The sequence below is a fragment of the Equus caballus genome, chromosome 10, assembly GCF_041296265.1.
Source record: "Equus caballus isolate H_3958 breed thoroughbred chromosome 10, TB-T2T, whole genome shotgun sequence".
Lineage (NCBI taxonomy): Eukaryota > Metazoa > Chordata > Mammalia > Perissodactyla > Equidae > Equus > Equus caballus.
This window is the reverse complement of record NC_091693.1, coordinates 84,860,933-84,886,297: the sequence shown is the minus strand read 5'-3', so window position 1 is coordinate 84,886,297 and position 25,365 is coordinate 84,860,933. Positions and strand designations below refer to the sequence as shown.

General features: G+C 41.6%; 1 protein-coding gene across 13 annotated transcripts in view; it reads right to left on the bottom strand.

Annotated features, from left to right (window-relative positions):
- AKAP7 (A-kinase anchoring protein 7) overlaps positions 1 to 25,365 on the bottom strand; it is a 141,698-nt gene that overhangs the window by 15,033 nt on the left and 101,300 nt on the right. The window lies entirely within an intron of this gene.

Genomic DNA, 25,365 nt, shown 5'->3' with positions numbered 1-25,365 from the left:
TAAAAACTGTGCAGATGTAGGTAAAAATAAAAGACTTTCTCTCATTCTTAATCTCTTTAAAAGACAAATAACTGTTTTAAACGGAGTTTATAAAATAGGTAGAAATATAAAGGATATGGCAATAATAGCCCAAAGACTGGGAGGAAAAATAGAAATCATTGTTGAAGGTTTCTTATGCTAAATGTGAAGTGGTACAATATTATTTGAAGGCACATCATCAGAGGTTAAAGATGTATATTTTAAAACTCTAGAGCAACCAATAAAGTAAACATAGAAAAGTGGCAGTAACTAAGAAACCAATAATGGACACAAGATGGAATCCTATAATTTTGTGTGTGCGTGTGTGTGTGAGGAAGATTGGCCCTGAGCTAACACCTGTTGCCAATCTTCCTCTATTTTGTTTTTCTTCCCAAAGCTCCAGCACATTGTTGTATGTCCCAGTTGTAGGTCCGTCTAGTTCTTCTATGTGGGAGGCTGCCTCAGCATGTCTTGATGCGCAGTGCATAGGTCTACGCCAAGGATCTGAACCGGCAAACCCCGGGCCGCTTAAGAGGAACACACAAACTTAACCACTATGCCACCAGGCCAGCCCCCTATAACTGCTTAATACAAAATAATGCAGGAAAAGAGGAGAGAAAGGAAGAAAGAGCAGACGGGAACAACAAGCAAGGTGGGAGATTTAAACCCATCTGTCTTGAGAATCATAACACATAAAATGGTATAAACCACTTTAGAAGAAATCAAAGGGAAATTGGAAAATATTTTGAACGGAATGAAAATTAAAACACAACATATCAAATTGGTGGAACACAGTTAAAGTGGTACTTACAGGGAAATTTATACCATTAAGTGCTTATATTAGAAAACAAGAAAGGTCTCAAGTCAGTTATCAGACCTGCCACAGTAAGAACACAGAGGAGCAAATTAGCCCCAAAGTAAGCAGAAAGGAGGAAATAATAAAGGTAATAGCAAAGTGCAATGGAAAACAGATAAACAATGGAGAAAATCAAGGAAACTAAAGGCTAGTTCTTTGGGAAAAAGTCAATGAAATCAATAAATCACTATCCAGACTGATCAGGAACGAAAAATAGAAAATACATATTACCAATATCAGGAATGGGAGAAGGAACATTGTCCTCAATTGTACAAAGATTAAGAGAATAATAAGGAAATATGAACAATTTTATGCCAATAGATGCAACAAACTAGATGAAATGAACAAATTCCTTAAAAGACACAAACTACCCAATTGTATTCAAGAAGAAACAGATCACGTGAATAGTCCCATATCAAAGAAAGTGAGGGGCTGGCCCCGTGGCTGAGTGGTTAAGTTCGCGCGCTTTGCTGCAGGCGGCCCAGTGTTTCGTTGGTTCGAATCCTGGGCGCGGACATGGAACTGCTCATCAAACCACGCTGAGGCAGCGTCCCATATGCCACAACTAGAAGAACCCACAACGAAGAATATACAACTATGTACTGGGGGGGCTTTGGGGAGAAAAAGGAAAAAAATAAAAATCTTTAAAAAAAAAAAAAAAAAAAAAAAAGAAAGTGAAGTCATAGTTGAAAATCTTTCAACAAAGTAGCCCAGATGGCTTCACTGTTGGTAAATTCTAGTGAGTATTTTAGCAAGAAATTTTACCAATTCACAAAGTCTTCCAGAAAATAGAAGAGGGAACACTTCCCAGTTTGTTCTGTGATACCTAAACCAAACAGACATTGTGAAAAAATAAAACGGCAGACCAATATCCCTCATGAATAGAGACAGAAAACCCTTAAGAAAATACTACCACATTAAATATAGCAATATATAAAGAGTATAATTCATCATGACTAAGAGGAGCTTATTCCAGAAATGAAAGATTGAGTCAACATTTGAAAATCAGTCAGTGTGACTTACCATACTACAGACTAAATAAGCAAATGTGATCATCTATACATTCAGAAAAGGAATTTGACACAATCTGATACCCATTCATGATAAACATTCTTAGCAAACTGAAAAGAGAAGGAAACATCCCCAGGCTGAAAGAGCATCTAGGAAAACCTACAGCTAACATCACACTTACTGCTAAAAGACTGAATGATTTTCCCCTAAGGTCAGGAAAAAGGTAAAGATATCTGCTCAAACCAGTACTTCTCAGCATCGCATTAGAAGTCCTAGCCAATGCAATTAGGCAAGAAAAAGAATAAAAAGCCTCTTGATCAGAAAAAAAGTAGTAAAATTGTCTTTATTCACAGATGACATGATCATCTACCTAGAAACCCTAAAAAAAACTACAAAAATGGGGGGCGGCCTGGTGGTGCAGTGGTTAAGTTTGCACATTCCGATCTTGGCAGCCCAGGGTTCACCAGTTTGGATCCCGGGTGAGGACATGGCACTGCTTGGCATGCTATGCTGTGGTAGGTGTCCTACGTATAAAGTAGAGGAAGGTGGGCACAGATGTTAGCTCAGGGCCAGTCTTCCTTAGCAAAAAGAGGAGGATTGGCAGTAGTTAGCTCAGGGCTGATCTTCCACAAAAAAAAAAAAAAAACTACAAAAATCTTTTTAGCAAGGTCACAAGATATAAAGGACTAAAGTTTAAAAAGTCAATTATATTTCTATACATTAGCCATAAATAACTGAAAATTGAAAATTTAAAAAAAATATTTTCAATAGCATAAAATGTGAAATACTTAGGGACAATTCAACCAAATATATGCAAGACCTAAACACTGACAACTACAAAATCTCCTGAAATTACATAAGACCTAAATAAGTAGAGACAAACTATGCTAATTGATTGAAAGATTCAATATTGTTGTCAATTTTCCCTTAATTGGTCTATAGATGCCAAACTATATCAATCAAAACCCCACCAGGCTTTTTCATAGAAATTGACAAGTTAATTCTAAAATGTATATGAAAATGTAAAGGAACTAGAACATCAAAAACAATTTTTTAAAAAGAACAAAGTTGGAAGACTTATGCTACCTGATTTTAAGACTCACTATGAAGCTATAGAAATAGAGACATGTGATACTGGCATAATGATAGACATATAGATCAATGAAACAAAACGTAAAATCCAGAAACAGACTCACAAACATATGGCCAATTGATTTTCAACAAGGGCGCCAAGACAATTCAACATAGAAAGAAGAATCTTTTCAAGAAATGGTGCTAGAGAGCCGATTCTTCCAAGATGGCGCCGTGAGTAGTCCTCTTTGTCTCTCGCCCTTCGAGTCTACAATTATTTGGACACTTATCGCTTGACAAAGGATATCCAGACAGCATCTCAGGACGTCTGAGACACCCACGCGACTATACATCGGAAGGCGGACGGACTTTCCTCCGGGAGGATGTGGAAATAGGTGAAAACTCTCCGACCCCGACGGGCAGCCTAGTACCCGCAAGCGGCTTTCTTCCAACGGACGCCCCCAGAGGATCCACACACATCTAGGGCAGGAGCGAGAACACAACAGAGGAGCGACGGTGGAAACAGGTGACCAGAACCCTACTTAAACCCCCCGCAATTACTCCTAAACGCAGAGGGAAACTTTGGAGTTGCACACCTGAGCCCGCGGGGAGAGTCTCTCCCCGCCATTGGCGGGGAGACCCGGCCTGGTGCTCGGGGCGCCCGGAGGGTCCCAGAGAGAGACACGGTGGGCACGGAGGTCTCCCAGCTGCCGTTGCCCGCCCCGTGGGACTAGGGATTGCCGGAGATCTCGGAGAGGACCGGGGCGGGGGATCTTTCAAAGGCGGGTCCGGCGACCCGGTGGGGAAGCGCCGGAGCTCCGCCAGGCAGCAGACAAAACTCTCTGTCTGCCGGTAGCAGAGGGGCCACGCTGAGCATTCAGAGCTCCCGGCAGAGGCCCGGACAGAAGCCCAGAGGGCGGGGCGACCCCCAGCTGCCGTTGCCCGCCCCGTGGGACTAGGGATTGCCGGAGATCTCGGAGAGGACCGGGGCGGGGGAATTTTCAAAGGCCGGATCGGAGACCCGGAGGGGAAGTGCCGGAGCTCCCCCAGGCAGCAGACAAAACTCTCTGTCTGCCGGTAGCAGAGGGGCCACGCTGAGCACTCAGGGCTCCCGGCAGAAGCCCGGACAGAAGCCCAGAGGGCGGGGCGACCCCCAGCTGCCGTTGCCCGCCCCGTGGGACTAGGGATTGCCGGAGATCTCGGAGAGGACCGGGGCGGGGGAACTTTCAAAGGCGGGTCCGGCGATCCGGTGGAGAAGCGCCGGAGCTCCGCCCGGGCAGCAGACAAAACTCTCTGTCTGCCGGTAGCAGAGGGGCCACGCTGAGCATTCAGAGCTCCCGGCAGAGGCCCGGAGAGAAGCCCAGAGGGCGGGGCGACCCCCAGCTGCCGTTGCCCGCCCCGTGGGACTAGGGATTGCCGGAGATCTCGGAGAGGACCGGGGCGGGGGAACTTTCAAAGGCGGGTCCGGCGATCCGGTGGAGAAGCGCCGGAGCTCCGCCCGGGCAGCAGACAAAACTCTCTGTCTGCCGGTAGCAGAGGGGCCACGCTGAGCATTCAGAGCTCCCGGCAGAGGCCCGGAGAGAAGCCCAGAGGGTGGGGCGTCCCCCAGCTGCCATTGCCTGCCCCGTGGGACTAGGGATTGCCGGAGATCTCGGAGAGGACTGGGGCTGGAGAGAGTTCCAGAGACCCAGCTTAGTAGCCTAGGGGGAAACCCTACAGGCTCACAGAAGCCTTAGGGAAAGCCTCTGCACAGCACCAGTAGAAGGCACCCAGCCGCCAGCCACAAGGCTGGAAGACCCCAGGGCAAAAGCAGCATAGCTAGGTGTACTAACCACAGACTGTAGAAGATGCCAATAGCTCTCCTGCGACCCATAGAGGACAAGTGAGATTTGGTGGGTGCCGACAGCAACCGAGCGACAAATAAAAGTGATCCCACCCCTGGCCGCTGGAAAAGCCCATAACACCGGTGCAGACCCCAAGGAGAGAGCGCATCTAGGTGGGCAACAACAGTAGGCACCTGCAGTCTGAAGCCCCCCGTGACGGCCCCCACGGCAGAGGAGGGAATCCAAAGGGCCACTGTGGCTACGAAGAGGGGCCCAGGCCCAGTTAGCAACTACGGACAGGGTTCCTGGTTGGTGAAGTATAAACAGCTGCTCCCCCCACCGCAACAGCTGAAACAAGTGAAAGGAGCAACTAAACTCTATCTCCATGCGGAGGCACAAATCAACATCATCAAGCAATATGAAAAAATACATCAAATCTCCAGAACAGAAAGAAAGTAACAAATACACAGAAAACAATCCCAAAGAAAATGAGATATATAACCTAAATGATGATGACTTCAAAACAGCCATCATTAAAATACTCACTGAGTTAAGAGAGAATTCTGACCGACAACTCAACGAGTTCAGGAGCTATGTCACAAAAGAGTTTGATACGATAAAGAAGAACCAAACAGAAATACTGGAAATGAAGAACACAATAGAGGAGATTAAGAAAAATCTAGATGCTCTGAACAGTAGGGCCGATAATATGGAGGAAAGAATTAGCAATTTGGAAGATGGCAATATAGAATTGTTGCAGGCAGAGGAGGAGAGAGAAGCAAGACTTAAAAGAAATGAAGAAACTCTCCGAGAATTATCAGACACAATTAGGAGATGCAACGTAAGGATTATAGGTATACCAGAGGGAGAAGAGAAGGAGAAAGGGGCAGAAAACCTATTCAAAGAAATAATGGCTGAGAACTTCCCAAATCTGGTGAGGGAGATGGATCTTCAGGTGACAGAAGCCAATAGATCTCCAAACTTTATCAATGCAAGAAGACCAACTCCACGGCATATAGTAGTGAAGCTAGCAAAAGTCAACGACAAGGAGAAAATATTAAGGACAGCCAGGCAAAAGAAACTAACCTACAAAGGAACCCCCATCAGGCTATCAGCAGATTTCTCAGCAGAAACTTTACAGGCTAGAAGAGAGTGGAATGATATATTCAATAATCTGAAGGACAAAAACCTACAGCCGAGAATTCTCTACCCAGCGAAAATATCCTTCAAATACGATGGAGAAATAAAAACTTTCCCAGATAAACAAAAATTAAGGGAGTTCATTGCCACAAAACCTCCTCTTCAGGAAATCCTCAGGAAAACCCTCATTCCTGAAAAATCCAAAAAAGGAAAGGGACTACAAAACCAAGAGCAGAGGAGATAAGTAGAAGGACAACAACAGAGAGTAGCAGCTCTACATCAGAACAGATTAAACCATGGGACGAGAAACAAAGGAAACTGAAGAAAACCGGAAAACAAGACACAAAATGGTAGTGGTAGGCCACCACGTCTCAATAATCACTCTAAATGTAAACGGATTGAACTCCCCAATCAAAAGACACAGAGTGGCAGGATGGATCAAAGAACAAGATCCAACAATATGCTGCCTCCAGGAAACACACCTCAGCCCCAAAGACAAACACAGACTCAGAGTGAAGGGATGGAGAACAATACTCCAAGCTAATAATGAACAAAAGAAAGCAGGTGTCGCTATACTAATATCAGACAAGGTAGATTTCAAAGCAAAACAGATAAAGAAAGACAAAGAGGGACAGTATATAATGATAAAAGGGACTCTCCACCAAGAAGACATAACACTTATAAATATATACGCACCCAACACAGGAGCACCAAAATTTGTAAAGCAACTCTTAATAGAACTAAAAGAAGACATCAACAACAATACAATAATAGTAGGGGACCTCAACACACCATTAACACCAATGGACAGAACATCCAGACAGAAAATCAACAAGGAAATAATAGAATTAAATGAAAAATTAGACCAGATGGACTTAATAGATATATATAGAACACTTCATCCAAAAACAGCAGGTTACACATTCTTCTCAAGTGCACATGGAACATTCTCAAGGATTGACCATATTTTGGGAACCAAAGCAAACATCAATAAATACAAGAGAGTTGAAATAATATCAAGCATCTTTTCTGATCATAACGCTATTAAACTAGAAATCAACTACAAGAAAAAAGCAGAGAAAGGTGCAAAAATGTGGAGACTAAACAACACGCTTCTCAACAAACAATGGATCATTGAAGAAATTAAAGAAGAAATCAAATATTATCTGGAGACAAATGAAAATGAGAACACGACATACCAAATCATTTGGGATGCAGCAAAAGCAGTCCTAAGAGGGAAATTCATCGCAATACAGGCTCACCTCACTAAACAAGAAAAAGCTCACGTAAGCAACCTCAAACGACACCTAACAGAACTAGAAAAAGAAGAACAAACAAGGCCCAGAGTCAGTAGAAGGAGGGAAATAATAAAAATAAGAGCAGAAATAAACGATATTGAAACAAAAAAGACAATAGAAAGGATCAATGAAACAAAGAGTTGGTTCTTCGAAAGAATTAACAAAATTGACAAACCCCTAGCCAGACTCACCAAGAAAAGAAGAGAGAAATCGCAAATTAATAAAATCAGGAATGACAGAGGAGAAATCACAACAGATACCAATGAAATACAAGAGATCATAAGAGAATACTATGAAAAACTATATGCCAACAAATTGAACAACCTGGAAGAAATGGACAAATTCCTAGACTCCTACAATCTCCCCAAACTGAATCAGGAAGAAATGGAGAATCTGAATAGACCAATCACAAGTAAGGAAATAGAAACGGTAATCAAAAACCTCCCCAAAAACAAGAGTCCAGGACCAGACGGCTTCTCTGGAGAATTCTACCAAACATTCAAAGAAGACTTAATACCTATTCTCCTCAAACTGTTCCAGAAAATTGAGAAAGATGGAGAACTCCCTAACACATTCTATGAAGCCAACATCACTCTGATCCCCAAACCTGACAAGGACAACACAAAGAAGGAGAACTACAGGCCGATATCACTGATGAACATAGATGCAAAAATCCTCAACAAAATTTTGGCAAACCGATTACAGCAATACATCAAAAAGATTATACACCATGATCAAGTGGGATTTATACCAGGGACACAGGGATGGTTCAACATCCGCAAGTCAATCAACGTGATACACTACATCAACAAAATGAAAACCAAAAACCACATGATCATCTCAATAGATGCAGAGAAAGCATTCGACAAGATCCAACACCCATTTATGATAAAAACCCTCAGTAAAATGGGTATAGAAGGAAAGTACCTTAACATAATAAAGGCCATATATGATAGACCCACAGCCAACATCATACTCAATGGACAAAAGCTGAAAGCCATCCCTCTGAGGACAGGAACAAGACAAGGGTGCCCACTTTCACCACTCCTATTCAACATAGTTCTGGAGGTGCTGGCCAGAGCAATTCGGCAGGAAAAAGAAATAAAAGGAATCCAAATAGGTAACGAAGAAGTAAAACTCTCGTTGTTTGCAGACGACATGATCTTATACATAGAAAACCCCAAAGAATCCACAGAAAAACTATTAGAAATAATCAACAACTACAGCAAAGTAGCAGGGTATAAAATTAACGTGCATAAATCAGTAGCATTTCTATACACTAACAATAAACTAACAGAAAAAGAACTCAAGAACTCTATCCCATTCACAATAGCAACGAAAAGAATAAAATACCTTGGGATAAACTTAACCAAGGAAGTGAAGGATCTATACAATGAAAACTACAAGACTCTCTTGAAAGAAATAGGCGATGACATAAAGAGATGGAAAGACATCCCTTGCACATGGATCGGAAGAATAAACATAGTTAAAATGTCCATACTACCTAAAGCAATATACAGATTCAATGCTATCCCAATCAGAATCCCAAGAACATTCTTCACAGAAATTGAACAAACAATCCTAAAATTCATATGGGGCAACAAAAGACCGCGAATTGCTAAAGCAATCCTGAGCAAGAAAAACAAAGCCGGCGGAATCACAATCCCCGATTTCAAAACATACTACAAAGCTACAGTGATCAAAACAGCATGGTACTGGTACAAAAACAGGTCCACAGATCAATGGAACAGAATTGAAAGCCCAGAGATAAAACCACACATCTATGGACAGCTAATCTTCGACAAAGGAGCAGAGGGCCTACAATGGAGAAAAGAAAGTCTCTTCAACAAATGGTGCTGGGAAAACTGGACAGCCACATGCAAAAGATTGAAAATTGACCATTCTTTTTCTCCACACACCAAAATAAACTCAAAATGGATCAAAGACCTAAAGATTAGGCCTGAGACAATAAGTCTTTTGGAAGAGAATATAGGCAGTACACTCTTTGACATCAGTTTCAAAAGAATCTTTTCGGACACTGTAACTCCTCAGTTGAGGGAAACAATAGAAAGAATAAACAAATGGGACTTCATCAGACTAAAGAGCTTCTTCAAGGCAAGGGAAAACAGGATTGAAACAAAAAAACAGCTCACTAATTGGGAAAAAATATTTACAAGCCACTTATCCGACAAAGGGTTAATCTCCATAATATACAAAGAACTCACACTGCTTAACAACAAAAAAACAAACAACCCGATCAAAAAATGGGCAGAGGACATGAACAGACATTTCTCAAAAGAAGATATGAATATGGCCAATAGACACATGAAAAGATGTTCATCATCGCTAATCATCAGGGAAATGCAAATCAAAACTACACTAAGATATCACCTTACCCCCGTTAGATTGGCAAAAACATCCAAAACCAAGAACGACAAATGTTGGAGGGGTTGTGGAGAAAGAGGAACCCTCATACACTGTTGGTGGGAATGCAAACTGGTACAGCCACTATGGAAAACAGTATGGAGATTTCTCAAAAAGTTAAAAATAGAAATACCCTATGACCCAGCCATCCCATTACTGGGTATCTATCCTAAGAACCTGATATCAGATATCTCAAGAGTCCGTTGCACCCCTATGTTCATTGCAGCATTATTTACAATAGCCAAGACGTGGAACCAGCCTACATGCCCAGAAACTAATGATTGGATAAAGAAGATGTGGTATATATACACAATGGAATACTACTCAGCCAAAAAAAAAGACGAAATTGGCCCATTCACAACAATGTGGATGGACCTCGAGGGTATTATGTTAAGCGAAATAAGTCAGTCAGAGAAAGACGAACTCTATATGACTCCACTCATAGGTGGAAATTAGTATATTGAGAAGCAGATCTGATTGGTGGTTACCAGGGAAAAGGGGGGGTGGGGGGAGGGTACGGAGGGGGAAGTGGTGTACCCACAACATGACTAACAAAAATGTACAACTGAAATCTCACAAGGTTGTAATCTATCATAACATTAATAAAAAAAAAAAAAAAAAAAAAAAAAAAGAAATGGTGCTAGAACACCAGTACAGCCATATGCAAAAAAAAGAACCACAACTCTTACCTCACACCATGTATAAAAATTAATGCAAAACGGGTCAGAGACCTAATATAAGAGCTAAGAGTATAAAGTGACTAGAAGAAAATATTGAGCTTCTTAGCGACCTTGGATTAGGCAAAGATTTCTTAAATAGGACACCAAAAGCACAATCTACAAAAAACAAAATGACAAATTGGGCTTCATCAAAATGGAAAATTTTGTTCTTCTTAAGACACTGTTAAGGAAAAACAAAGCAAACCACGGACTGGGAGAAAATATTTGCAAAACATACTCATTAAAGAAGGCATATCCAGAATACAAAAAGCACTCTCCCAACTTAATAAGAAGACTAACAGCCAAATAAAGAATGGCCAAAAGAATTGAAGGTTACTTTAAAACAAAACTACAGATGGCCCACAAACACGTGAAAAGATACTCAACATCATTAGCCATCAGAGAAATGCCAATTATAGTCAAGAGATACGGCTACTCACCCACTAAAATTAAAATCACAAAGATTAAAAGATTGACAATATCGGGGCCGGCCCCACGGTCAAGTGGTTAAGTTCCCACGCTCCACTTCGGCAGCCCAGGGTTTTGCAGGTTCGGATCCTGGGTGCAGACATGGCACCGCTCATCAGGCCACACTGAGGCGGTGTCCCACATGTCACAACTAGAACAACCCACAACTAAAATATACAACTATGTACTGGGGGGATTTGGGGAAAAAAAACAGGAAAAAAGAAAAGATTGGCAACAGTTGTTAGTTCAGGTGCCAATCTGAAAATAAATAAATAATTTTTAAAAGAAGATTGACAACATCAAGTCTTGGTGGGGATATGAAGCAACTGGAACTCCTGTGGCTGGTGGGAATGCAAAAATGGTATAGCCAATTTGTAAAAAACATTGGGAAATTTTTTATAAAAGTTTTTCTTATGAAAGTTACCCATATTCTTACCATGCAACCCAGCTATCTCACTTCTAGGTAAAATTGAAAGCAAGTGGAATGCAAGCATATGTTAAACAAAAACCTATACATGAATGTTTGTAGTAGCTCTTTATTCATAATTGCCCCAAACTAGTGCATGAATCAATAAGCCGTAGTACAGCCACACCAAGGAAGCGTCCTCAGCAACACCAAGGAATGAATGCTGATAGACGCAACAGCACAGATGGATCTAACGTACATCACGCTGAGTGAAAGCAGCCAGTCAAAGGCTGCATACGGTCGATTTCATTTATGTGACATTCTAGAAAAGGTAAATAAAACTACCAGTACTGTAAACAGACCAGGGCTGGGCATGAGGGCAGGGGTTCACTCTAAGGGGGCACGAGAAGATTTGGGGGTAATGGAACTGTTCACCTCTCGACTGTGGTGGTGGTTATAGGACTCCTTGTGTTGATTAAAACTCAGAACTGCACATAAAAAAGTGAATTTTACTGTACATAAATTATACCTAAATTTTAAAAAATACTAAAGAGAACAGTTTCTTCCCCACGACGAGGGACCGTTAAGGGACCTGTTGGGGTCAGCCTGTGGACTCACTGAATGGACTGGCGCCCTGTCACTCTGCATCTGGCATGCAGCTGGTAACGAGGATGACTTTCTCAGCTCCACTCTCTGTTCTAAGATACACATCTCAACTGTAGATTCTGCAATGCCTCCCATCTGCAGGCCTCAGACCCTCAGCTGCTTTCCTTCGGAATCAAATTTTTCTGTTGTGCTCAATATCAAAATCTGACGAATAATTTCCAGTGAAACAGACTGGGGTGGTTTCCAAGCATGAATAAGACCCAAATTGTTTTAATTCTCCCCTTCAGTGTATCAGACATGTATCGTTTGCTCCAATCTGCTCAAACAGTGCCAACTAAATTGGTACCCAGTACTCTGATTGACAAGTGATCATCAACACTCTGTTGTTGACATTTCTTTCAAGGGCACGGTGTTCACTGTGTTTTGTTTTGCTCACTTGTTTTGCCTCGTATGGTCTGTATGCTCCCCTCTCCTGTTCCCTATCATAAACTGCTCTCTCTTACGTACAAACCCAGGGTGTGTCCTCCCTGAATTTTGATTCCTATATTTGTCCCACTTGGAATGTGAGTTCTCAGGATCCCTGATTGTTTGGACCACTGTACATCCTTCTGTGCAAAGCTGACTGAGAGGTGCAATTTTGAGCACGGATTAAAAAAGCAGACATTCTAGACACAAGTCCTAGGCTAAAGGAGTATCAACGGAAGTATGACTATTGTTGAAAAATTATTCTTATGACAAAGAAGAAATACAGTTTCCAATGTGTCAAAATAAATTTTCAAGTCATCATGTTCTTGTCTGGCAGGAAAACAAGGAGGCCAGAAAATGAACATTGTTTAGAATCTTAAAAGTATTATGTTCACATAATGTATTATCATCTATTTTAAGAGACTTCTGCATGAAATTTAAAAGCATGACTAGTTGGAATTAATTTTCATTTGTTTAGCCAACAGACCTGCTTACAATAATATGTACTTTTTTTTTTGGCTGATATTCTGAGCTAGGAGTTGATTCAAGTAGAAATAAAACTCACTTTCCTGTTCTCAAAGCAATGTTCACCAATGAGCAGCGTAAACATTGCCATCAATCTAATCTGGTGCATAAATCACAACTGTAGATATCACTTTGCCTCTTTTATAAGTAATAAGGACACACGCAGATGGGAAGTTTCTACAGGCCGAGAAAATGCCCATGGTGCCAGGTCACTAATGGCAATAACAAGAATACTTCCTTCCATTCGTTTAGATAATGCTTCACACTTCCAAAGTGCTTTCAGAAACATTATCTCATTTGGTTCTCACAGAAGGCTTATGAGGTACAGGAGTTGTTATTTCCCTGATGTGACAAGTAAGAACAATGAGACACAAGAGGTTACATCAATTGTCTAAGATCACACAGTAGAGGTGACGGGAGTCTGCAGCTCTCCCTCGAAATCAGGAAGATTACCTCATCTAGGACACCCACCCCCGGGCAGATGCTCCACAGCTCTCTGGAGCACAGCCACCGTGAGGAAATGGAAGTACGTGTGAGAAATAAGACATAATTTAATGATTGGTTGATTGGGAAAGAAAATTTTGGAAGGTTTCATTCCCAGATTGAAATGTTTAGAGTAAATGATGGATATCAATTAATGCAGGACAATCCCTTCCTCCCTCCCTCCTTTCCTTCCTTCCTTCCTTCCTCTCTTCTTTTCTCCCTTCCATCTTTCCTTCCACACACACTCCCCGAGCATCCTCTATTTGTGACAAGCATTGCTGCTATGAATACAGAAATGAATCCGACATGGGCCCTGCCTTCAGGACTCCAGCAATTCAGTAGAGGTAGAAACACATGTTAAGAAATAAGAGATCAAAAATGCTCTGAAGGAAAGATGTACCATATAGAGTGGGTACACAAAGTAAAAAGTGGTCAATTCTATCCAGGGGAAAACATCGAAAGAAAGCTTCATGCAGGAGGTGATGCTGGAGCAGGATTTTGTAAAATGAGTAAGTGTTTATCAGGAGGGCCAGGGTCGAAATGGTACGGCAGGGAGGTAAGACCGGCCTGCTTGTTTGGGTAACTGTGGAGCTTGGTCTAAAGTGACTGATGAGGTGGGAGGGAAGGAGAAAGATGAGGCAGCAAACGTGTGCAGGGGAGAGGCTGTGAGGGCTCCTGGAGGACATACCGAGGAGCCTGCACATCATTTATTCCAGAGCGCCTACGATGATCAAATTACACTTCCAGATTCCGAGACGTACACAGGTTATTAAGGCTTGTCTTCAAGGAATTGCTTATTTCAACCCATGAGGTATAATGCTAAAAGAAAATTCGATTTTCAGGACACTGCTAATGTTTAAGAATATAAGCTTGGGCCTCAGAACATTCCTATTATTTTATAGGAAAACATCAGTGTGCCCCAGTGATTTTGCTCCACCTTGTTTCAGGTTCAGTTCAAATGACCAGGCACTACGCTTAGTGAGAGGGCCCAAAATACAAGCATCACTACAATGTGATCAAGGGTATCATAAATGTTTTAAATATCACAGGTTGAAAGAAATATTTTTTTAAAAGTATTCAAACATAGCTCTTTTGAACTCAGCTCTCTAATCCTAAACCAAACCCTTTTCGGATGAGCATGTGGAATGAGTTTTACCCTGCAAAATTTTCACGCTAATTATTCAACTAGCCAACATATAAAATAAGTTAAAATGGCACTGTTTGTTTTCTTTGATGGCTTCTGAAACCTAATTTTAAAGTCTGACCATGAACATCCAGGTGCACAGAACTAACTAGTTAGCGTATTTTGCTTGTGAATATGAGCAATCTGTGGACCGAGTCAATTGGGTATTATAAAAGCAATCCTAGTGAGTCAGGTAGAGAATGGAAAATGCTAAAGAAAACATGAAGAGAAGAGGATTAATCAGGAAAATAAAATCAAGAGAAAACTGATAATTTAAGGTCATCCTTTTGCCATTCTTCTCGGCACATAATAAAAATAAAGAAAGAAACCGAGCACATACTTGAGCACTGAGTTCTAAGCACTAAAACTCAGTTTTCCCACCTGTAAAATGGGGCCCATCATCATCCTGCTCTCCTGTCCCCATGGGACTATTGAGAGGTTCCAAGGAGGACAGTGTGAGTCCCTAGAGAGGGGAGAGGTCCCAGGGTCCGTGTCACTGCTCACTCCCACCCCCTACCACGGCCGCCCTCGCCTGTACTGCCCCTTGTGTTCCTTAAACGCAGTCTTGTCACATTTAAAAGAAAAAAACTGAAGCGTGATGAACTCATAAATTTATTGCCTTAGCCTCAGGAAGAATGATTGAAGAAAGTAACTTAGGATATACGTTTATCTTCTCAGTGACCTAAGACCATCAATTTACTAGAGATTACAAAAAGCATTCAGACGAAAATCAAACGGTTTTAAAGTTCTCTTTGGTGATATCTCCTGGTCATTAAAGTTCTCTAAATACATGAATTCTTACTCTAGGAGATGAAACCAACATTTAAACTTGTTGAGTGATGCGCCGGTGGGATGCAAATGTAAATTCACTTCTTCCATCAGTTGAGTTTGGTTCTCAAGCTCTTGATCTCTAACTATGGAAGAATTGCCCCCAGTCAAAGGAATTTCAGGAATCGGTAAGAAACATGCACACGTGGTACCAGAGTAGACAAGGAGCAATCACTGTCACACTGGGCTTCCTCTCCAGGCCACCCGAAAGGCGACTTGATGTCCCAGGCAAAGCAGGGCACCGAAAAGATGGTTAGAAGGAAATCAGAGATGATCCCAGTCTTGCCCCCAATCATGCCCACTGTTTCTCTCTGAAGAGCCCGCCCCACTGCAGCTGCTTAGAGTCGCTTCCCAGGAAAGGAGGAGGCTGAGGAGCCACGCTCCTTCATCACCAGCGTCTTCTAAGACCCAGCATCCTGCATATCGAGTCCCAAGACTCTGCACACTTACGTTACGTTCATAACACAAAGAACCTAACACTGCTTTATTCCATTGCAATAATTGTATTTATGGATCTTTTTATTAATGACAAGCCTACCTAATATTAAGTGCCTATTATGTGCCTGGCTTTTTTTTCACACGTTTAAATCAAAAGCTCACTATTATTATCACTCTGTTACCTACGAGAAACCAAGGGTCAGCAAAGCCAAGAGACTTGCCCAAGTCTGCACAACTGAAACATGACAGAGTTGGGACTCACACCACACTCTTGCCATTATACCATGACGCTGCTGTACATCTGGCCATTGGAAATCTATTCCTATGATATTGTCTATGACATTTTTAGCTCTAAAATGAGACTTCCAACCAGAAAATATTTATAATGCGTCCTGTTACGTTATCGAGTCAGAATACCTGGACTAGAATCCTAGCTCCTCCATTCGCTAGCTTAATCCTGCAAAGGCTCACTTTCTTTATCTGGAAACCAAGGATAATAGCAGTTCCCTACCATAGGGCTGTTGTGAAAATCAAATAAGGTAATAATACACAGCACTGAACACAGCGCTCCCCTTACAGTAAGTATTCAATAAAATTAGCTACTGCTATTACTGTTTTGATTTAAATGAAAGGGATACCACGATCCTCTTTCAATGTGTAAGATTACAAGGCTATTTGTTTATGAGCTCTCTGCTATACATCCCGGGAGCAAACAGGATATGGGCAAACTACCCACTTTATACAGTATGTTTCTTGAAACAATGTTGGAATAGTTGCAAACAAGAAATTTATGCACTCTTCTCTATAGCTTGCATGTACATTCTTCTGTGACTAAGTCATGTTCCTTCCTAGGTAAAGAGAAGAGCTACTGCTATTGATCTTGCAGAAGGCCTCCCAGCAGACATCGGAACAGATTGCAGCTCAAACAGTGAGATACAGACGGTTTTCAGTTTCTAGATGCACCAAACTGAAATGTGAGGTGTTAAAAATAGTGATTTTCTGTATTTGAACATCACATCTGATAAAAATAATCATATCAAGTTTAGTTTACATGCAACTTTCCAGGAACATATCTACTTCAGAACATACGTTAGGCACATGTGGTAAATGTCATACCCTTTGTGCTTGTTTCCATCCATTCACCCATTCATTGTCCAATCCCAACCAGATCTGAGATAATTAATGGCAAAAAAATGCAGTGAAAGATACACTATAAGTAAAACGTAAAAATCAGGACCAAGAAAAGACATAAATTATAATAGCAAGTAAAGAATGGAGGGAAACAGAGATCACAGAATTGCAGATTATGAGAGCTGTGGACTGGATTCTGAGTTTCCCAACATTCAGAGGGCAAGGGGAGGCATGGTGGTTCTCCTCGTCAAGAGTCAAAAAAGCAAACCATGGTTCCTCAGGATCAGTGACTACTCCACTGCTGACCACCCCCATAGGCTCCAGGCCACATCCACTTCATAACAGGTTGCCCCAAATCCCTTCCTCACCCACCCTCCACCCCTTCTGGTAAGAGCGTCCACTTCACTTCTCCCCTTCCAATAATGGCTCACCTTCTATATGGCTCCAGCAGGGCTGCTGGTCCACCAGAGATACCACTGGTCCATATGGTGCCCCATGTAAACATGTTTAAGGTGTCTCTTCCTCAAGACACTTCATTTCTATCTCTTGGGAATTTTGCATAATATACTGCCTTTGTTAGTATATAAAGGTATTTCATGCCATAATACATAAATTACAATGTCTTTGACATATATAGTATCCTCCAGGGTTGGGCAGTTTACAACCTATACCTTCTCTTAGATTATATATGGGAATTAGGAGAAAGAAACTCATCCTACTTGAATATTGAGCATTAAAAATGCTCCCCAGAGCTGCTGGAAGTCATATCCCTATCATTGAGCAAAGCCTGAGAGGTGAGAACACAGAAACTGAAAGGAGAGATGGAGGGTTGACAATGCCTGTAGGTCAGTCTCAAGGTCAACTCTACCGTTCTCATTGCTCACATGCATGAGCCAATAAGTTCTCCCATTTAATTAAAAAAGAATAAATTTGCCTTGATATATGTGACTTCAGACTCTATCCCCTCACTGCCTGGACTCTTGTTGCTGCCCTTTTCTATATCTGCTCTGATCAACTGGTTCCCAGACCTTTTTAAGAATTCTTCCAACTTTTCAGCTCCCCACCGAACACTCCACCAACTGCCTCGGCCTCCTGGCATCAGAGCCTTTGGTTTCCTTTAACCCCCAAAGCCGCGAGCGCTCAGCTCATCCTTTCCAAACCCTCATGTCGCCCAGGTGCAGGTTAACTCCATCCCAATCTCATACCTAACCTGTCCCTAAATCATACTTTGACAGGGAACATCACTAATCTGGCAGAAGAACTGGTTTAAAGAAATATTCACCAAAATTGTATGTCAATTATACTTCAATGAAACTGGGGAAAAAAAAGAAATACTCATCAAAAAATCACACTGTAAGACTGGCAACACATACTTAACAAACTTTAAAAGAATACACTATTTTTAAAGAATTTTCATATCCTGTTGATGAATTAATTTAAAATAATGTGTTCTTTTTAAGTTTGTTAAATTTATCTGGGTGGGATTTTCTTTAGAAACATCTTATCAACGATTAGTTTGAATTACTGTAGCATACCTATTTTTTTAACTGTATTTCTTTTGAAAGATTCACATGTCTATATAATTTATAAAAACTTGCGGAATTTTATACACCATTAATTAATATCATTATTATTTTTGTCCCAAAAGAAATAAGGGCCACAAATTGACAAAAACTAAATGCTTACCTTGGAACAATGGGAAAAAAAAAAAGATATTGTGAAACCAAAGCCCACACCTGTGTGCCAGGAACTAAACTACCGTCTCTGAGCTCTGAACCCACCTTCCCCACTAAGCTTTCTGATGCAGGAGCTGGAAGGCAGCAAACAGTCTCTCTCCCCGGCTAGCTAGATCCATCAGGTTCTTCCATGAAGGGGCTGCAGAGGGACCCTGCACAGCTGCACAAGGAAGAGGAGCTTGCCCTTGGGGATCTGCTCACTGCTCCCGTCCCTGGTGTGGCCCCAGCTATGGCTCGTCCCCCTGGCAGCAGCCAGTAGCTCCAGCAGCAGTTGGTTCCAGTTTTCATCTTTTTCCTCACTCCTGGAATCAGCCTCATTGCATTCCCACAAGATAACAGCAAAGCTGGCCAGTGTCCCCTCCTTAGAAGCCAAATCCTAGCTTCGCAGGTCCCTTTCCTGTATTCTGGGGCTCCTCCTGGGAGACAGGAACTCCTCCTTGAAGGTCTGGGTCTCGGCTCCATGGGCCACCCCACCTCCAGTGACCCCAGTCTGAAGGTTTTTGTTGTTCTCAGTATTGCCTTTCACCCTTTATTCCTCGAAGTCTTGTTTAATTCCCTACGTTAAATTCTTTCTGTTAAAATCACTGGTGTAATTCCTATTTTCCCGACTGGATCCTAACTGACACAAACTACTTCTGTATTTTTCCCCCACAATCTCCTTTTCACAGAGAACTAAGACATGAATGACAAAGGCAAAGGGTGCAAAGCTGGGAGCAGATATGAGGCTGATTTTTTTTAGAAAAACTGTATATTTCATGAACTTGCTTCCCCATAAAACAATTTGTTTATGGCTTTTGATTTAATATACAAATTTCATGTAGTTCTATGTATACATTTTTAGGTTCTATAAAACCTAAAAGTCTATAAATCTAATTTACATTGAAAATTAAGTAAAGTATAGAGTATAGTATACAGTAGTGGGTACACGATAGCATCACAATGAATTTTTATCTTAAATTTACTACACTCATGTTAGAGACAATTAATTTAAAATAAATCTTAATTTGGACAAAATATTGTCATAAAAATTTTGTAATAAAGACAACCATACAATCGGCAACATACTTTAGCTTGGTATCTCTAGGACTTACTGATACCAACTGCCAGCTGTTACTATCAAGTTCAATAATCAACATTTGATGTGGTAAACAGATACAGCAATGTACCTAGACAAGAGCTCTAAGGTGTATACTATATTTCTGTTTTAAAGCAAGTTTGTTGATCCTTAAGGTACTAATTTAAAATATCCATTTAATAGTTATTGTAAAATAAGAAATAAAAAGAGGCATACAGGTTTTTTTTATATAAAAATTTTGGTTTTCTCTTTAAAGAAAGAGTTTGGTGGCTTAAAACAGTTTGAAAACTCTTCCTGAAAATATCCTCTTTTAGGCAATGTATTAAGAATTATTAATGCAAAATTTGACTATGATAACTTCTCTGTATTTTAGGACTCCATTTCAGTATTTTTATTATTTAAAACAAGGGTTATTGGGGCCAGCCCAGTGGCATAGTGGTTAAGGTCACGCACTCCACTTCGGGAGCCTAGGGTTCGTGGGTTCAGATCCTGGGTGTGGACCTACACATCACTCATCAAGCCACGCTGTGGCAGCATCCCACATACAAAATAGAGGAAGATTGCCGCAGATGTTAGCTCAGCAACAATCTTCCTCAAGCAAAAAGAGGAAGGTTGGGAACAGATGTTAGCTCAGGCCAATCTTCCTCACAAAAAAAGAAAGAAAGAGTTATTGTAAACATATTTAGAATACTACCCAGTTTAATGTATCTTTACCATTTGGCTTCTAAAATCACCACAAGAAAATGTGTTAAAACTAACACTCACTGTCCTGATTCTGCCCCCTGGAGCCAGAGAGAATAACTCTTCCTTCCTTCCACATTAAAGAATTCTCCAATTTTTTTTTTTTTTTTTGAGGAAGATTAGCCCTGAGCTAACATCTGCCACCAATCCTCCTCTTTTTGCTGAGGAAGACTGGCCCTGAGCTAACATCCGTCCCCATCTTCCTCTACTTTTATACGTGGGACACCTGCCACAGCATGGCTTGACAGCTGGTGTGTAGGTCCACACCCGAGATCCAAAATGGCCAAGCCTGGGGCCACCAAAGCAGAGTGTGTGAACTTAACCACTGGACCACCAGGCCAGCTCCTCAAATATTTTAAGACAACTACTTCATCTGCCTTCTCTCCCCTTTGCTAAGCAGCTGGAGTCCCTCAGCGTCCCCTTAGGATGCAGTTTCCTGGCTCTCTCCATCCTGGCCTCCCTCCTTAGGAACACTCCCGCTCGTCAGACTCCTAAATAAGGTCTGACTGCTACAGATCCAGACAGAAAGTCTTAGATTAACAGATCGTCTGCTTGCCAGTTTATTAGCTATCACAAACATCAATCATAACTCTGAAAAGCTGAGCTTCACAGCTAACTTTAGCTGAATATTTTAAATGCTTAGAAAGTGTGAATTTCATTTTTGCTCTAACAGTCAGATGTGAGCCATCAAATTGAAACTTGATGTAATGTACACAGCAAATGCCAACACCAACTATCTAACCACAAAGTCAGAGGAGTGGCGCCGGGAGGGGCTGCTGAGACACGTCACAAAGGTGGGTCCCCCTTCCCGTCAGATTCCGTCTTCTCTCTCTCATCAGCTTACCAGCTGGGCGAGCTCTGTTTCTCTTGGGAATGTGAAACTCTCTCTCCATCCACTACAAGCATCTGGTTTTTACATCGCTTTCTCCCTGGTGCTATAATTTTTCTGTATATATGTCTAAGGTCTACAAACGCCCTTGACTAAATTCATCAGTTTTGGGGGCAGTGTGTAGAAACAGAGAATTATAAGCCTCAAGTGTCTTCAACTCAGCCTTTAGTAAAATTAATATCATTTATATCCTAGTTAGCATAGATTTTAAATTAAAACCTTACTCATTCTTCACATTTTCATCACAGAGTTCAGTTTTTGCCTATGACTATTTGCTAAGGGCAAAGAACATTACTATATAACAGAAAGGCTGGTCTTAATAGTTCCAAGGTCTGTTAACTTGTACCACTGACATTATAAATGTCTGTTATAGGAAACTTTATTTGCTGTTGTAGAAACTGTGTTTGCCCATGTCAAGCGGTAACCGCTGCCTGTGATAGGAGCTTGAGGTAACTTCCATTCTGGGGGCGATTAACTCGCTCTCACTGGACTTGGCTGACGTAGCTGCATAACTTCCCCGGGACGGAAGGGCTGAGACTGAGAGCATCCAGAATGTCTACCTTGGCTTTTTCGGTTCAGGACAATAATACACACTGGGATCCAACACACTCCTTTTTAAAAGTCACATAAATTAAAGAGAAATCCTCCAACAACAAGGACCATGTATCATCACGGTACCTCCCATTAACTTTACAAGTGCAACGTGCTCAGAATTTCCCAGTGGGATGTGCTCAACAACACTGATTGAAGGGAACTGATTTACTCTTCCTAACAGCTCGCACTCAAGGCTAAGTTTCACTGCCACTAAAATGGAACACGAAGCTTCAGAAGAAATCAGAGTTTCACTTCTTTACTAGGTTTGGAAATATTTGTTCCAGAATAGGTCTACTCTTACATACACTGAGTGTCCTCTAGAATAGTATCTGAAGCCATTGGGTTGTACAGGTGACAAAAATGTAGCTCAAGCAAGTTTAAGCAAAGAAAAGGGGAGGATTTATTGCTTCATGTAAAGGAGAAGGTCTTAGTCATGGCTGAACTCAGAGGCTCAAACAATATCAAGACTGTCTCTTTCTCTCTCCTTCTCAGGCCTCTTTCTTCTGTGCTGGTTTCACAGTCAGGAAGATTCCCCCTCACTCCCTACCAACTAGAAATCTTACGCTTAAATCTTTCCCACTCAAAATCCAAAGGAAGACAGACCCTGTACAAATCTTAGGGAAGGCTCCAGTTAACTCTGCTTGGACCACAGGTCTCTCCTAGGGCAGGAAACAAGGCATCATGATAGACAGAGTCCCAAAGAGAAGGAGAGGGACCCCCCAAAGGAAAGGATGCTACACAGATAAATCTTGTCAGTCCACTCAACAATTCAAGATCAGAAATTCTAAGTCCATTTGTTCCCCTCCTGAGCATGATGAAAATAAACCCACGGTTCTGTCGAGCTGACGTCTAAGGTGACTACAGTTACACAGTGCACTCTCATTTGTTACAGAGAAATTATATTTACTGGGCCTATTATACGCCAACCACAGTGCCAGGTATTTTATAGACAGTGGCTTATTTAATTCTCACAATGAGTAGACCTTTGAGATGAGGGCGCAGAGGCTTAGAGAAGTTACATAGTAAATGTTAGAACCAAAGATGCAAGCTGAGTCCATCTGCCTCCAAAACCCCCTGCTCTCAGCACTGAGAGTTTGGGGCTCTTTTGAGTTTCTTTACTGTGGGTATCTGAAGTTTGTGGATGAAAGCTCCAAGACCTACATATTAGGCAGGGCCGACTTAATTAAACAGAAGGCAATTATCTACAGGAAGTGATTTATCAGATGCCCTGAAAGAGTTTTACTAGTTGCCGAAATTCCTCCGTTACAGATTATTTCGGACTAAGTCAATACCACTGCTTAATTTATCATTTTTACCAATACTTCCCAAGAGCACTTGGCATAACTTAGTCTCGTTAAAATGCAAATACCCCAGGAAAGGGCAATATACGAAGCTTTCTTCTATTAGCCAAAAGCTTTATGTACATCAGCTTCCCCACTCCTTTTTTACATGGCCCCCAGGAAAGAAGACACAGGGACAGCTCATGTCACTTGCCTGACAGGGCAACTGGGTGGAGCTCACAGCAACCAGGGACTGCACAAGGGGCTGGGAAAAGGTCTACAGTCTTGCTACTCCCAATGAAAGGTATTCAACATTTGACCACAGAATCCAGGCAAACTCTAAAAAGGTCTGAGAACAGCAACAAAAGGAAGTTCAGTCACCATATAACCTAGGAATTAACAAAGGGGCCCAGGGAGGTAGTAACCATTAGCATTTGCTTTCATCTTCCCCTACTTTATTTTAGAATCAAAAACCTCTTGGGTGCACATTATTTAATAAAGTAAACATCTAATCTTTAGTGACTATGACTAAATGTTTTATATTGCACACCGTCACTGCTGCTACCCCAACATTACCCAGAGAAATCACATGCAAAACTTAGTCTCTGGTTACACAGAGCACCATGATCTGGGTGCACTTCATAGCTCCAGAGGGGGGCAGCAGATAATGAGCAGCTCGGGGTCCCAGCCTCCTACCTGCTCTTGGCCCCACAGCACCCCTGGAGGACCATAACTGAGAACTCCCCCAAACTACTGGCTTTCAGCCACTTCCTCTCTTAAACAGGACAGTTGGGAAGTATTTATTTTCTAATAGTTTCATTTCATAAGCTGTTTTCCGAGTGATCCTGGCATAGCACCTGTCACACAGCACACACTCAATACATTAAAAAGAAAAGGAAGAAGAGGAGGAGGAGAAGGAGGAGAGAGGAAGAAGAAGGAACCGAATCATATCTATAATATTTATTTCCTAGACTCTTAGCTATAAGAGACAAATGGGGAAAAAACAAATAAACGTTCAAGCTGTTGGTAGTTTACCACCGCTTCTTAAATATGAGGAATTGGGCCCAGAGATGTCAGCAGCTTCCCAGTGTCAGACAGGATGTTGGTGGCAGAGCTGGGTTTATAGTCCAGGTCTCCCTACCACGAGTCCTGTGCTCCTTCTACAGTAAAAACCACCTTCCAAGGGATGGGCCAGTGGTTTTCAACAGGCAGAGCAGAACTAGAGTCACGCTCTGTCCCCTGCGTGCAAACACATTTCTACGGCAAAGAAGGAAAATGAGTGTTACTGCCCCTGATGGGAGGTTCCTCATCACACACTTCCTGGGGCCTGTGCTGTAGCACCCAAGTGAGAACCTGTTAAAATGTTTCTCTGGTACATTCAGTAACCAGAGTCATTCCAAATTCTGTCCCTTGATAGGCTGGACTTATACTGAAGTTCTCTCATACTCAAAACCTAACAGGAAATGTGTATCATTCTCTTCTCTAACAAACATTTAGAACATGCCTCCTCTGGGTAAGACAGCATGTTAGGGTCTGGTGTTGCAAAGAGAGGTATACGACCTGGGTCCTGTCCTGTGTATGAGGTGTTTGAAATCTGAGGTGTAAGGAGATAGAGCACACACACTAAAGATAACCTCAAAGTCAGTGCATTGAAGCACAAATGAGAAGAGCAAAGCGTAAGGCTATAGGATTTCTAGGAAACCTTCTGGAGAATTGGAAAATCTAAATACAGACTTCCCTGAGTATAACTGAACAATAAGCACCACAGTAATTAAGGTTCAAAAATGGAAGTATTCACCAGACATGAAATTAACACTGTTTACCTCAATTTATATATTAATGTTATACCATCAAATTCCAAATCATCAGAAACAAACTATCTTGAGATTCCACTCACATTTATGAAATGGATACTATAAATGGTCCTGCTAAGTCATTCCACCCAAAAAGACTATATTGAAACATAATTTCATATATAAAAGTAAAATGTGTGCATTGTTAAAATACACACTTCTAAAATTAAAATATGTCTTGTTAAAATACACACTAATACTATTTTATTTTCAGCGTCACAGAATGTCAGGGCTAGAAAGTCAAGAGCGGTCAGTGTATCCATTCACTAGCTACTCCCTTCTCCCCTCCAGCATCACTAGTTGT